Source organism: Ornithorhynchus anatinus, chromosome 20 (assembly GCF_004115215.2).
Source record: "Ornithorhynchus anatinus isolate Pmale09 chromosome 20, mOrnAna1.pri.v4, whole genome shotgun sequence".
Lineage (NCBI taxonomy): Eukaryota > Metazoa > Chordata > Mammalia > Monotremata > Ornithorhynchidae > Ornithorhynchus > Ornithorhynchus anatinus.
Window position 1 is genome coordinate 8,397,351 of NC_041747.1, and position 13,842 is coordinate 8,411,192.

Here is a 13,842-nt window from a genome sequence, read left to right on the forward strand (position 1 = left end):
GCCGCGAGCCAGCTTTCCCCCGCCCCTGATTGGCTCCCGCTGGCCTCAGCCCGTCTCGCGCTCGGCGGGCGGACCAATGAGGTCGCCCGCCGTCCCGCGAGCCGGCATTCGTCGGAGCGGCGGCGCCGCGGACTCTCCGGTAGGTGGGCGGCTGCCATGTTGTGTGTGGCACCGATGCGGGGCGGGGGGGGGCGGCGGCTCCGAGGACTGGCTTCGTTCTTTTCAATCTCCCCTCGGGCTGGAGGAGGTGAGGGGGTTTTCCCTCCCTTTCGCGTCAAGCCCCCCTACCTGGGCAAGGGGAAACCCCCCCCCCCCCCACCCCCGGCTGCTCTCCGCCTTGGAAGGAGGACGAATCCTCCTTTAAGCCCGTCAGCGCTGGGGATGGAGAGGCGGGGGAGCGATTGGGGCGCTTGGGGTTTCTCCGCTGAGGTGATTTGGGGGGCGACCCGCCCGCGGGCGGCTCCTCGGTGAAGACGCGTAGCCCCGGGCGTGCGGCCAGGCACCGGCAGGGGTGTGAGCCGCCTCCCCCCTCGGGAGCGGGAGGGGGCCCTTCCGAGAGACCTGCCCCGATTCTTCGCCACCCTCCGAGGGTGACTCGGCGTTATCCGGTCGTGAGTGGGGAGGGGTTCTGAGTTCGGGTCCGGCGCGCAGGCTGCAGCCCGACGGCGGGGGCCGGCCTTTCTCGGGTGAAGCCGAGGTGGTCCCGGGGAGGGACCGCTGCAGCCCATCCAGGCTTTTCCAGTGGGACAACCTGATCACCCTGTATATCCCAGCGCTTAGAACAGTGCTCTGCACATAGTAAGCGCCTAATAAACACCAACATCATTAACAACAGGGCCCCTGTCTTCCTCACTTGATAGTTGCCAGAAGAAAGAGGTTCTCTGTTCGCCATCCCCCCCACAGCTGACTTGCAGCAAATGAGCTGAAAGACTTCTTCCAAAATCCTGATTTTTTTTCTTGCCCCCGGTCCCCTAACTCCCAATATGGCCAGAAGGTTGGTATTTGTTAAGCGCTTACTATGTGTCGAGCACTGTTCTAAGCGCAGGGGTAGATCCAGGGTAATCAGGCTGTCCCACATGAGGCTCACAGTCTTCATCCCCATTTTGCAGATGAGGTCACTGAGGCCCAGAGAAGTTAAGTGATTTGCCCAAAGTCACGCAGCTGACAAGTGGCAGAGCCGGGATTCGAACCCATGACCTCAGACTCCCAAGCCTGGGCTCTTTCCACTGAGCCACGCAGCTTCTCCTGAAGGTCTAAATATAGGTCTCATCTGTATTTCTTCAGTGATCACATTATGTCTCTTAGAATGCACTGCACTCTCCCCAGCGCTTAGTAGAGTGCTCTATACACAGAATATTCATTCAATTGTATTTACTGAGGGCTTACTATGTGTAGAGCACTGTACTAAACGCTTGGAATGTACAATTCGGCAACAGAGACAATCCCTGCCCAGTGACGGGTTCACAGTCAAATGTCATTGAATGAATGAAAGGCTAAGCACTAAGCAAATATGAAGACCAATCGGTGTCAAAAGAGAAATGTTTGGGTCAGGTTTTAAATAAACCACCTTTCTATCACAAGCTCTCTCTAACGTAGATTTTTCAAAAATCTCAAATCCTGAGAGGTCTTCTCTCAGGGATTACACACTTTCCACCCCTTGAAGTTGTGTAAAATGCGATGTGAGTTTGACTGTGATAGAAAAGCAATATAAACGGAATCAATTTAGCTGAAGATTCGTCAAGGCAAGTTGAATGAAGGTCAGATAAAAGCATACAATCAATAGTATTTATTGAGCACTTACTATGTGCAGAGCACTGTACTAAGCACTTGGAAGGAACAATTGGGCAACAGAGACAATCCCTGCCCAGTGACGGGCTCACAGTCTAAACAGCAACATTTTTAGTAGATCCTTTTGCTGTTTTGACATTCAGGAGGAAGAGGCTTGAGTGCTACCTTATTGCACAGGACTTCACTTTCAATTAACATTAAAATGCAGTGTTCTCTTTAATCCATTTGGCCATGCATCTTAGTTTGTTAATGATTATTTTGCATAATTTTACCATAAATATTGTTCATGATATGAAGTTAACCATTATGCCCACTGTCAGCTACAAACGAGAACTGGGTTTTTGTTTTCGATATGAGCACAAAAACTTTTGGGACTGTCTCAATGACCTTTTGAGATCTCTTCAGTAGAGGTATAAATCCCCATTTTATAGCTGAGGTACCTGAGACACAGGCTTGCCCAAAGTCACACAGCAGACAAGTGGCAGAACCCGGGTCCTCTGACTCCCCGGCCGGTGTTCTTTCCACTAGGCCATTGCTACTTCCCACCTACATTCGTAGATTTTGAGCCCCTATAAGGACAGTTTCCCTGTCTAATTTCCACCTGCATACTCTTTCCCAGCACTTATTACACTGCTGTGTAAAGAGTAAGCACTCAAATACTATTGCTGCTACATTTGTCATACTGTAGGAAAAGGCCAAATGCCAGAGCTTTATACGGATGCCAGATCTGTCCCTGACAATCCATTTTCTTTGGAAAATTTTTTGGTCTCACCTTAGCCCAAAAAGCCGTTTCTGGATTGGATCAGTGTTCCTTCCAGCTCAAACTTTGGTCTCCAGCAGCAGAACAGTATTATAATTAGCCTCCTTGACATCCATCCTTTCATTTGTGGATGTACCATTTAACATCCCTAATATCTCCTTCAGTGTCTTCAACTTCCTTTCTGATAGCCCATTATGATCTTCCTTCAGGATGTCAACAGGATGTCTCTTAATCTTGCTAACAACAATTTTACATCTTTAAGTGTTTCAACCAGGTGTGGAACTAAGTACTTTTGACAATATGTTTTCCATTTTTGTTATTAGATTAGGAATTTCTTGGCAAGGAGCAGAGATGTTAATGATTAGTTTCATTATTATACATTAAGTTCCAAAATGAAGCCACGGGTTTTTTTAGTGGTATAAATTTTATGGAAATGCAATAGGTGTGCACTTATTATGACCTTCACTGCAGACACTTTGCTTTCATATAGTATCAAGGACCCAAGTTGTAAAATAAGTTCATTCATTACCAAAATGAAATTTGAGTTATTCATCTTTCTTTAATTATCATGGTACTTATTAAGTAACAATAATTGTGGTATTTGTTGAGGGCTTCCTATGTGCCAGGCACTGTACTAAGTGCTGGGGTAGATGCACGTCAATCGGGTCAGACACAGTCTCCGTCCCACATTAAGACTGAGTAGGAGAGTCTCCTGAGTGTCCGGAATTCAGAATGGAAAGAGCTGTAAGAATTTGCAAGTTTTACTTTTATTTCTGGATTTTAAAGAAAGGTTTATATTTGGGGAGAAGTGGAGCATGGAACTGGGAGTCAGAAGGACTAGCTTCTACTCAGTCTTAATCCCCATTTTATGGATAAAGTAACTGAGGCACAGAGAAGTGAAGCAACTTGCTCCAGATCACACAGCGGACAAATGGTGAACCAGGATTAGAACCCAGTCCTTCTGACTCTCAGGTCCATGTTCTGTCCACTAAGCAATCTGTTTCTCTGTTTTTCTTTATTATTTTATTCATTTTTTCTTCACACATGGTTGCCTCAGGGTCAAAAGTACTAATCAAAAATGATGAACCTTCACCATCATTAAACCCATCTGACCGCTCCAAAGTTTCAAAAACTTTTTACTGCCTTTCTTTCAATTTCCTCTTTGAGCACATGGTAAACACTCATTAAGAAAGATGAAGACAAGTTGATAAGGTGGTGTTTGAGACAATATCTGATCTTCCATTTTGAGTAGTAGGGAGTAGAGCAAAGGGGAAGCGACCAGCTGCTTCTACTGACATCTGAACATCTTCGCTACAGTGTTGTACTGTGACTCTGTACCATGTCCAAGGTAAAGGGTGAGAATAGATAGGCTGTATAATCATTGAAACCATGCCCCCAAAGCACCGTATATATTTAGGCCCAACTGAACATAGAACCTGGTTTGAATTTCTTTAGGACAATAATTTGGATGCTTAATCTGTACCAAACACTGTTCTAAGCATTGGAATAGATACAAATTAATAATAATAATGATAATGTTGGTATTTGTTAAGCGCTTACTATGTGCAGAGCACTGTTCTAAGTGCTGGGGTAGACACAGGGGAATCAGGTTGTCCCACGTGGGGCTCACAGTCTTAATCCCCATTTTATAGATGAGATAACTGAGGCACAGAGAAGTTAAGAGACTTGGCCAAGTTCACACAGCAGACATGTGGCGGAGCCGGCATTAGAACCCAGGTCCTTCTGACTCCCAGGTCCATGCTCCCTTTCTCCCCAAATATAAACCTTGTTTTAAAATCCAGAAATAAAACTAAAACTCATAAATTCATATAGCTCTTTCCAGTCTGAATTCCACACACTCAGGTCACTGTCCTACTAAACAATCATAGCCTCTCTTCCCCACCTCCTTCTTCAGACAGCTGATTGATTTTTACTTTCTTTCATCCCTTTCAGCATGTAATTCCATGTTTTAATTAGTCCACTTTAGCCTGGGCCAGGCTGGACTACCTGGTCTCCTGATTGTATCTTGGTGTCCTTGTTGGCCTCTTTTTCTAGATTTATACCTCCATTAACCCCATATCCTCTTTTTCCTTTTCCACTTTCCTTAGGCAGAGTATGTGTGCTTTGGAGGATCTTCTCTAATCCAGTTAAAAACTCTCCAGCTTCTCCAATAACTTGCATTTATTTGGAAAACAGGTAAGCTGTTTTGATGGGGCTCTGTCTCCTAATCCTTCATAAAATGCTTGAAGACAATCTATAACTACAATTAAGTATCTGTCAATTTAGATTCTAGGCTTCTAATGCCCTTATCCATATAACTGAAATCTCTGGACTAAAACTCACCTCTTGCTCCTGATAGAAGACTATCCTCTCAGAAAAAGATTAGATTTTAGTCAGTCAATCATATCTGTTGAGCGCTTACTATATGCAGAGCACTGTACTGAGTAAAATATAAAAGACACATTCCCTACCCACAGTGTGCTTACAATCTAGGATAGGAGAAGAATGATGCGTAACAATATTTAAGTGTTAAATATTTGAAAGAGGTTTTCTCAAGGATTTTGCTATCTTTAGCTGCTACTTGGAGAATACATTTTGGCACAAAGACAGTATCTCTTGGTATATGAAGAGTTATTGAAATGTGCATTTGTGAGTAAACAGAACATCAAAATAATCACTAGTATTTAATGATATTCATAAGGAAGTATCTGAGGCAGGGGCACCAGCTTTTGATTTCGAATCTGGGTAGTGAATTTAGAGGAGGAAAGAGAGGAAAGGAGTCGGCAGAGGAAAGGGAGATATCAGGTGGGGAGGGGTCAGTAAAGGCATTCATCTCTCCTCCCATGCTACCTTCTATTCCTCCTCTGCCGCATCGTTTCTCATCCTCATCAAGCACCAGGATGGGCCCTGTCACAGCTCCTTGGGAGCACAAGCCACTGCCAGCTTCATCCCTTTCAATTTCTCCTAGACTGCTGAGTAACAAGATAGCAATTGCAATGTAAATCCACGCCCCCACCCCCTGCCGGAACTCTACCTTGTCCCCCATGGGTCATTCAGACTGTCTGGGCAGACCAGAATAGCGAGAGATGGGTGGGCAGCCAGTGCAGAGGGGATCTGATCTGGTGGCCAGGAGGGTGGGAAAGGCGACTTCAGTCTCATGCTCCTTACAGCAGGGGTACCTTCCCAGGCAGAACAGACTAGCGGCGGCCGCCCTTGCTGCCCAAAGAACTGTGGGGACAGTGGCTCCCGATAACCCCTCCGGAGAGGGTGCCTGACATCCGAGGCGGGTATTGAATGCCTTTATAGAATCAGAAGTGAACAGGGAATTCAGTGAATGAATATATCATAATGGAACCACGAAGAGGCGTGAATAAAGGGCTCATTTCTAACTTGTGGGAGGCAAGGAATTCCTCTTGGTTGACAGAGATGATGACAAATTTTAGTTTTTGAAAAAAAATGCTCTTGCCAACATTCCTGCTAGTTCCCTTGACAGCTGATTGAAAATGAATGGAGACTATTCAGAAGATCATGTATTCAGAAATGATCATTGAAGAACACATCACCGAGAGTACAATTTATATATTTGAAAACATTTAGAATTCCAAACTATAGAAGTAGAGGCAGCATTTCAAAATTGCAAATAATTGAGTGAGTATAAAACCAACACATTCACCAAATCGATTGCATTTGGATAGCTCTTAAAAATATATTAAATTGACTGGCCCTACATGGATAAGATGGACTAGCTGCGTAAATCACAAATTGCAGAACTGGAACTGTTTCATTGTATTTTCATCTAAATCCCATAGGTTTCAAAGGACTTCAGTGGGAGGTGGAGGTGGCGTAAAATGAGAACTGAGCCTTTAAATCTTAACCAAGATAATTTGGCTCAAGAGAAATAGTTTTTAGTGATATGCAAGTGCTTGAGCAGAAATTAGATAGATGTTCCTTGGGCTTTCTTCATCTAGTGAGTTGAGAAGCAATTTAATACTGTCCTGCAAATTCAAAAGTTATTGAAACTAGCCTCTATTATTCCCATTTTCTCCTCTTCTTTCTCCCCCAGCACACAGAACAGTGTTTGATACTAAGTGCCTTTCAAATTCCATAATTATTAATTATTATTACAGTCATCCTCCTGAAATCTTATCCCCTATAGGAGGTCTTCTCTGATTAATTTTCTTCTCCTTAAGTCACAGCCTCCCAACTACCACATCCCACCTGGGGCACTTGCTTGTAGGGATTTATGTACTCTTTAAGCTCTAATTCACTCACTCGTCCCTCTGTCCATTCCTTTTTCCTCCTATCTGTAAATTATGTTGTGCCTTTCTCCATGGCTAGATTGTAAAACTTTGAGAGCAAAGATGGAATCTTCTGGTCCTAAAGTGTAGGTAAAAGGTGTTTATGATGAATAAAGAAATTTTCCACTAACACAAAACATTGTGAAAATTATCTCTTAGAGTTACTCTGGGAATCAAAATCCTCTGCATTCTGTGATCCATCCAATAAATCCAAAACATTAAAAACCAGGAAAACTTCAAATCTAGATTAAGTGATGTAGGATTGGAATCTGATCAAATGTTTGTCATCTCTAACCTAGATCTGTTTTATCCAACTGGTGCAGTTTTGGCTGTATTTAGCCAACAGAGTGACTTGCTCAATAAATACCATTGATTGGGCTGGGTTTTTTGCATATGATGTTTGGAGATGTGCCTTTACTAAGGCTTCGAAGTGGGGGAGAGCAATTACCTGATCGCTATAACCTAATTTGCTATAATTTGCAAATTGTCTGATATGAGGAGGGAAGGCGTTCCAGGCCAGAGGTAGGATGTGGGTGAGAGGTCCGTGGGGAGATAGAAGAGATTGAAACACAGTGTGAGGGCTGGGTTGTAGAATGAGAGAAGTGAAGTGAGGCAGGAGGGGGCAAGGTGGTGGAGTGCTTTAAGGCCAATGGTGAAGAGATGTTTTGGGGTTTGTTTTTTGTTTTTTTTGATGTGGAGGTGGATGGACAACGACTGGAGTTTCTTGAGGAGTGGGGAAACGTGGTCTGAACGTTTTTGAAGGAAAATGATCCAGGAGACAGAATAGAGTGTGGGCTGGAGTGGGGAGAGACAGGAGGCAGGGAGGCAAGGAGGCTGATTGGGGAGAGACAGGAGGCAGGGAGGCAAGGAGGCTGATACAGTAATCAAGGTGGGATAGGGAGAAGTGCTTGCATTAATGTGGTAACAGTTTGAATGGAGAGGAAGGGATGGATTTTGGTGATGTTGAAAGAGATCTCATTCTTTATTTTGCTCATGTTGGTTTGTGTGAGCTTGAGCTGGGATCGTTGAGCCAGTTTGGATTTGGCCTGTCTCTGGTTGAGAGAGAGAATGTGTATGTGTTTGCATTGGCAACGGGGTGTCTAATATTCTTGAATGTCATCAGTGAACTCCCTAATTTATACAATTAAGGTGATGAATTATTTGTTTCTAGAATAAAAATATTCTAGTTGCTTTCACAAACCCCACACAGTTTTCGATGAAATCAGTTTTACTCAAGGATGATAGGTCCATGAATTCCTTATAGTCTCCAATAGGGTGTTCTTGAAATAAAAAGCAAACTGTAGCTAAGGTTGAAACTTGCTTCCAAAGTTGATTCGTAGTTTTTCAGATAAGAAACTTTTTACTGCTCATTTTTGCAGTTGCATGATTTCTTTTTTTGCACCTAGGCTTTGTTTCTTAAGTATGCCACTAATTATTTTCTTTCCTTGTAATGGCAGTTGCCATTAGTTTAATGCCTACTTGCCATTAGGCTTCAGTTGCCATAACAAGGAAAGAGAAGAACTAGGGATATACTTAAGAGACATAGGCTAGATGCAAAAAAGGAAATCATGCAGCGGTCTAAAAAAATCTGAAAGAAAGGCTGAAAAGAATTGTACAGAAGACTTACTAATTCACTGCTAATTTTTTTTTTGGTCAAATGTATCATGTTCTGATTTTTATTTTTGCTTGAGGAAAAAGAATGCCTTGAGTTGGGCAAATATTTGGAATTAAGATCCATGGGTGTTAACTTTGAGGGCACTGAGACTGAGTGCCCTCACAGGTTCCAGCTGTTGGGGCAAAGCCATTTTTTTTCCCACCTTTATTCCCTTCTGGGCTGGACTCTTAGCCCCACTCAACACAGGTATCCAGTGAGATTTGAGCAGGACTTAAAAAGAATTGGTAATATTTCCGAGCAGGAACTGAAAGTACCCTAAATCAGCTCTTTCTGAGCCATTAGTTAATTCTGTGAAACCTACTCACCATTTTCTTGCCCAAACGCTTGCTTCCCTCCTTAAAAACCCTGATCAGTAGTTGCCCCCACACTCATGGCAGCAGCATCAAGGTTTCAGATTATGCTTTTGAAGAGTTCAAAAATCATGTGGGGTTTGAAATGTTCTTAAAGATTATCAAAAACCCAGGCATCTGTTTCATGAAAAATAACATAAATAGAGACTCTGAGAACAGAACTGGAAAAGCAGATGACAGGGAGAAGCCAACACCTTGTTTGTTTTTTATAAAGAAGGAGTTTATTAAGAGCAGAGAAGGGATTGAGAAACTGTGGGCAGGTGGCCAACCTTCAAATTATACTGTCTTCATTTCCTCTCACTAGATGGGTTTCAAAATTGTTATGCCAGTGTTTAAAATGCAAATCATTTTATTTGTCTTAAAAGGAAAAAAAAGCCTTGATATGTCACAAACAATTTTTGTTAGCTCCATCCTTTAACACTTGATAGCTTTTCCAAAAAGCAAGGGTCTTTAAATCCCAGAATAATTTTGGTGATTTGTGATGGTTTGTCGGCTCAAAATGTTTAAAGTAAGTGCTTAAAAATGTGGAGCCTTTGGGTTTGTGGTCTTCAGTTGTCATTACAAGGAAAGAGAAGAATTAGTGGTATATTTAAGAGACATAGGCTAGATGCAAAAAAGGAAATCATGCAGTGGTCTAAAACAATCAGATAGAAAGCTTGAAAAGTAATTGAACGGAAGACTTACAAAGTAATTCCATAAACTCTTTCTTTTCAAGTTTCCTTGGAGATTCAAGTTTGTGAGGTTACTAAATGTATTTATATTGGATATACATTTATCCTAACAGCTTGATTAGTCCATAAACATTTTTTTTTTTTGCTGTTCAATTATATCCAAATACCTTGCCCAGATCAAATGTACCAGCTAATCACCCTCCTCACTTTTACAGTGTTAATTTTGCTATAACCTAATGATTTGAGAAGCAGTTTAATTATGGATAAGGTTAATGCATATTTTGTGGGTTGGTAAACAATTTTGTGGGTTGAAACTGTTCCTTTTTTGTCTCTGTGCAGTGAAGATTTGGGGAAGTACTTGAACAGGGAGGTGGTGATGGAACAGTAGTGGGGTAATTGTGCATTTTATAGATTGGGGAAAAATTTGGAAGTCATTTAAAGCATGCTAAGGTTCTGATTCTTCTGGATATAAGAAAGCCACAGGGAACAGCAACAAGATCATTATGCTGCTTGTCTGCAGTCATCATTGTCAATGGTATTTATTGTTTACTGTGTGCAGAACACTGTACTAAGTGCTTGGGAGAGTACAATTCAAAAAAGTTGGTGGACATGTTCGCTGCCCACAGTGAGCTTTCAGTCTAGAGATTTTAAAAAAGTGTTTGATACAAACATTGCTGACAGTGTCAGAACTGAAGATGCTTCCTCTAACTTATTCCCCATAAGCAATGGAGTGAAGCAAGTTTAAGTAATACATTCAGTACTGTTCATTTTATTTTGAATGATTATGCTTGAGGATGCAACTAGGGGCTTGAAAAAATATTAGCATATTAGCATATAGCACTATAAAAAAAGTCTAAAAATGCAAGCTTCTATTCTTCAGGGACACTGAAAAATCAAAATTAACTGAGCTGCTTCCTTATTCCTCGGTGTAATTTAGAAAAAAATAGTAGCTCAGGTGGAGGAGAAACATTGAGAGAAGACAAATAAGATAAGCAGAGGAAGATAGCTGAAGAATGGTAATTTTGTTTGACTTGTCAATTAAACAGCCATTTGTGGAGCTTTGATTGGGGACTTTATCAAAAGTCCCTCGAACTGTATTCTGAATAAAACTATCCTCTTGAATATAACTGAATAATATCCCAAAATGTGGATTCAGAAAGTTTTATAGGTTGAAGAAAGATTTGTGTGATTTCCTGAACAAAAGATCCATAATGGGTTATTTATAAAGGAAAAAACTAAAGCCAATTCAACTATAACATGTCTTTTTCACTGCATGATTTGGATATTACATGATGGAAGAAGTACGGAACATTTTTCCTACAACATGAGTCTCATCTTTTATAGCACAATCCACAGGTTTGGCAAGTAGATTAGATGTAGGAAGAAATAGTTATATGCATGAGTTTGGCATCGGTCAAGGTGTGATGCTACCAGTTGTCAGTCTCAGTCTCAGTCTAACTGTATCCTAGAATACATTGTTTCTTTGTGTTTTTGCAACTTTACAGTATTTAGTTCAATAAAGTAACAATGAGTAGCATGGGTGTAAAACAGTACAGTCTAGTGGCCTGGAAATCAGGGTACCTGAGACCTAATCCCAGCTTCTCCATTTGCTGTCTAACCTTGGGCAAATCACTTAACTTCTCTGTGCCTCAGTTTCCTGATCTATAAAATGGGCATTCAGTGCCTGTTCTTCCATTACTTGTTTGATCCCCATCTGGGACAAGGACTGAATCTTATCGATTTCTTATAGCCACCCCAATGCTTAATACAGTACTTGGCACATAGTAAGCACATAGCAAATATCACAATTATTATCATTAAAGCTTAGATGTATCTTTGAATCATCCCCCCCGCCCTTAACCCATTCATTCATATTTAATGAATGATTAATCTAACATGATTTTTCCATAACATGAGGTTCTTCAAGAACACAGCCCCATGTCCTCGGCAGGGCCAGCTTTAGTCACTCAAGCACCTTGAAGCAGGGAAAGTTTGGGAGGTCCCTGTTTTGGGTGACATCATTGTGTTATGAACTTTATGCAACATGTGGTGGAAGAGCATTTCTCCAAAGTCCACTGTGCCATCCTAGTGGCTTCCCCTCCACCGAGCACCCTGGCCAGCTCGACTCTGAGACCCTGGCTGAGATTTCCTCCTATCAGATCACTTCCATGCCACTGCCGTCTTTGAGAAGGGCCAAGCAGCTGCCTTCTTTGGCACAGCCGCCCGCTCTGTGACAGTGTATCCTGTGGTAATGGCTGGCCTTGCGGGTCCAAGTTTGGGAAGAACTCCTTGCACATAAGAAACCGTCAGAATAGCTATCAGATGGCAACCATCACACTGTTCTTCCAAGCATCCTGCGGTGCCACCATCAGAGAGACAGAAGAATAGGCTCAATGGTCTAATATAGGTATTAGCATTGCTTATGGTCTTATCTAACCACAGATGTCACATGTGATTTCTTAAGTGCAGTCTTTAGCTTCACATTAGGGACATATTTTAGCCCCGTGTCAACAACGATTCTCAAACAGTGACAGCCTGAATTGCAATCAGCCTGACACACAATGCAGGAATTGGATTCTAGGGGCTTGAGCTGGAGGCTAATAGATTGGGGTTTTCAAACAGTCTAGATCACAACCTAGATACTCACACACATGTATACACATACATACAGAAAGCTATGTTGTGCTCCCTCTTACTTAAAATGCGGGACCTGATTTTCGTGTATCTTAGTGCTTAGTACAGTGCTTGATGCGTAGTAAGCACTTAACAAATGTTAGTATTATTAGTATTACTATTATGAAAGGGCTGGGGGGGTTGACCTTTTCTTTTGTTCTTTCCCAGTGAGCAAAAGAAACACCATTAATCTCTTTACAAAGGTTCAGTGAGGGAGAAACTGAGGGAAGACTGAAGCAAGAGTTCTGTGGCCTTTTTTTTTTTTTAAAGAAAAATAGGACATGTTATTAAGGTCATGAGAATGGCTATCAGTGAATCAGACCAGTGGTTAATCCAGCTCAGTATTCTATCTCTGATAGTGGCAAAAGAATACTTGGATCCCATATGATAGCTACTCTCTTTGAGAGGCAACTCCATTTTTTTCTCTTCACCTGCTTTCCCTACTTATTCTTTCCTTTTTGTTTTCTGTTTTAAGAGGTTATTTGGGTTGGAGTAGCTAAATTTACTGACTGTAATTTTGAGAGCCACAAGGCACAAGTGACTAAAACGGGGGTGTATGCTTAAGGAAGCAGTGACTTGTGACCTCCTCCCCTTTTGTCCTAGGTCCATGTGTAACTAAAACAAAATGTCCTACACCTCTTTGCATTATTCAGGTATTTAAAGTCCTAATATTTTCCATCTAACACTTGGCCAGTTTTTGGTAATTGTTTTTATTGTAATTAGGTTAATTTGTTCCATGCCTTGTTACATTAAAAAATAAAATAATCCTGAATTGCATACAGAAAACTAAAGTTACTTGTACACATTGTACGGTATTGTTGTGAATGGGGGAAGAAACCCAGCTGGGCACCATTAGGGGAGAGTAACAGTGTGTGTTCCCTGGAACTGCCCTTTTCCTTGCAAAAAAGCAAAAAAAATGGTAGTGAGCTTCAGGTTGGCATTCAGCATTGTGTTGATTGGAGTGCTCATAGTCGTTGACAATGAATTTGCATAGATATTTGGTACTGCATCTGCACATTCATAGTTCTTGCTTATAGCAAATGATGCTGACCATAAATTGCATTTTCAGGTAAGCACTGAGAAACACTGACATGCAAAATCTGTAGTTTCACATTTCTTTAACCACAAAACTGAATGCCATATTTTATTGTGAGGTTATGAATTTGAAAATTCGAATTGGAACCCTGAACCTAAAGGATGAAGGAGAAGCAAAGAAAAAAATACATCAAACTATCTTAATGCTGTAGATTTTCACACAACTTAAATTAAAACTAGGCAGAATCATTTGGGAGCCACATTGCATAAAAATGTGCTAACAGCTTGAATGTAATTAAAATAAAATGTCCTATATCCCTTTGCATTAATCAGATTTTTAGAGGACTCAAATTTTCTGATTTACAGTTTGTCCATCTTCTGTGATTATTCTGTTGAAATTAGATTAATTTATTCCACCCATTTTTAAAAAAACCACAAAATTGCATACTCACAGCTAAATTTATTTGTAGACACTGTATATTGACATTACATTCAACTGTTTGTTTTTATGGGAGTTGATTTTATATATAAACAAAACAAAAAGTGTATGTATGTATATATATATATATAAAATCAACACACACATCAACTT

General features: G+C 41.3%; 1 protein-coding gene across 4 annotated transcripts in view; it reads left to right on the plus strand.

Moving 5' to 3' along the window:
* The first annotated feature begins 87 nt into the window (after positions 1–87).
* Positions 88–13,842, plus strand: part of CAB39L (calcium binding protein 39 like) — an 85,565-nt gene continuing 71,810 nt past the window's right edge. For 3 of the 4 annotated variants that reach the window (XM_039914966.1, XM_029048007.2, XM_039914967.1), the window contains exons 1-2: positions 88–139; positions 4,657–4,744. The gene's annotated coding sequence lies outside the window, so the exon portion shown is untranslated. Of the gene's footprint in view, positions 140–168; positions 248–4,656; positions 4,745–13,842 lie in introns of those variants that run through there. The other variant, XM_029048006.2, reaches the window with a different exon arrangement.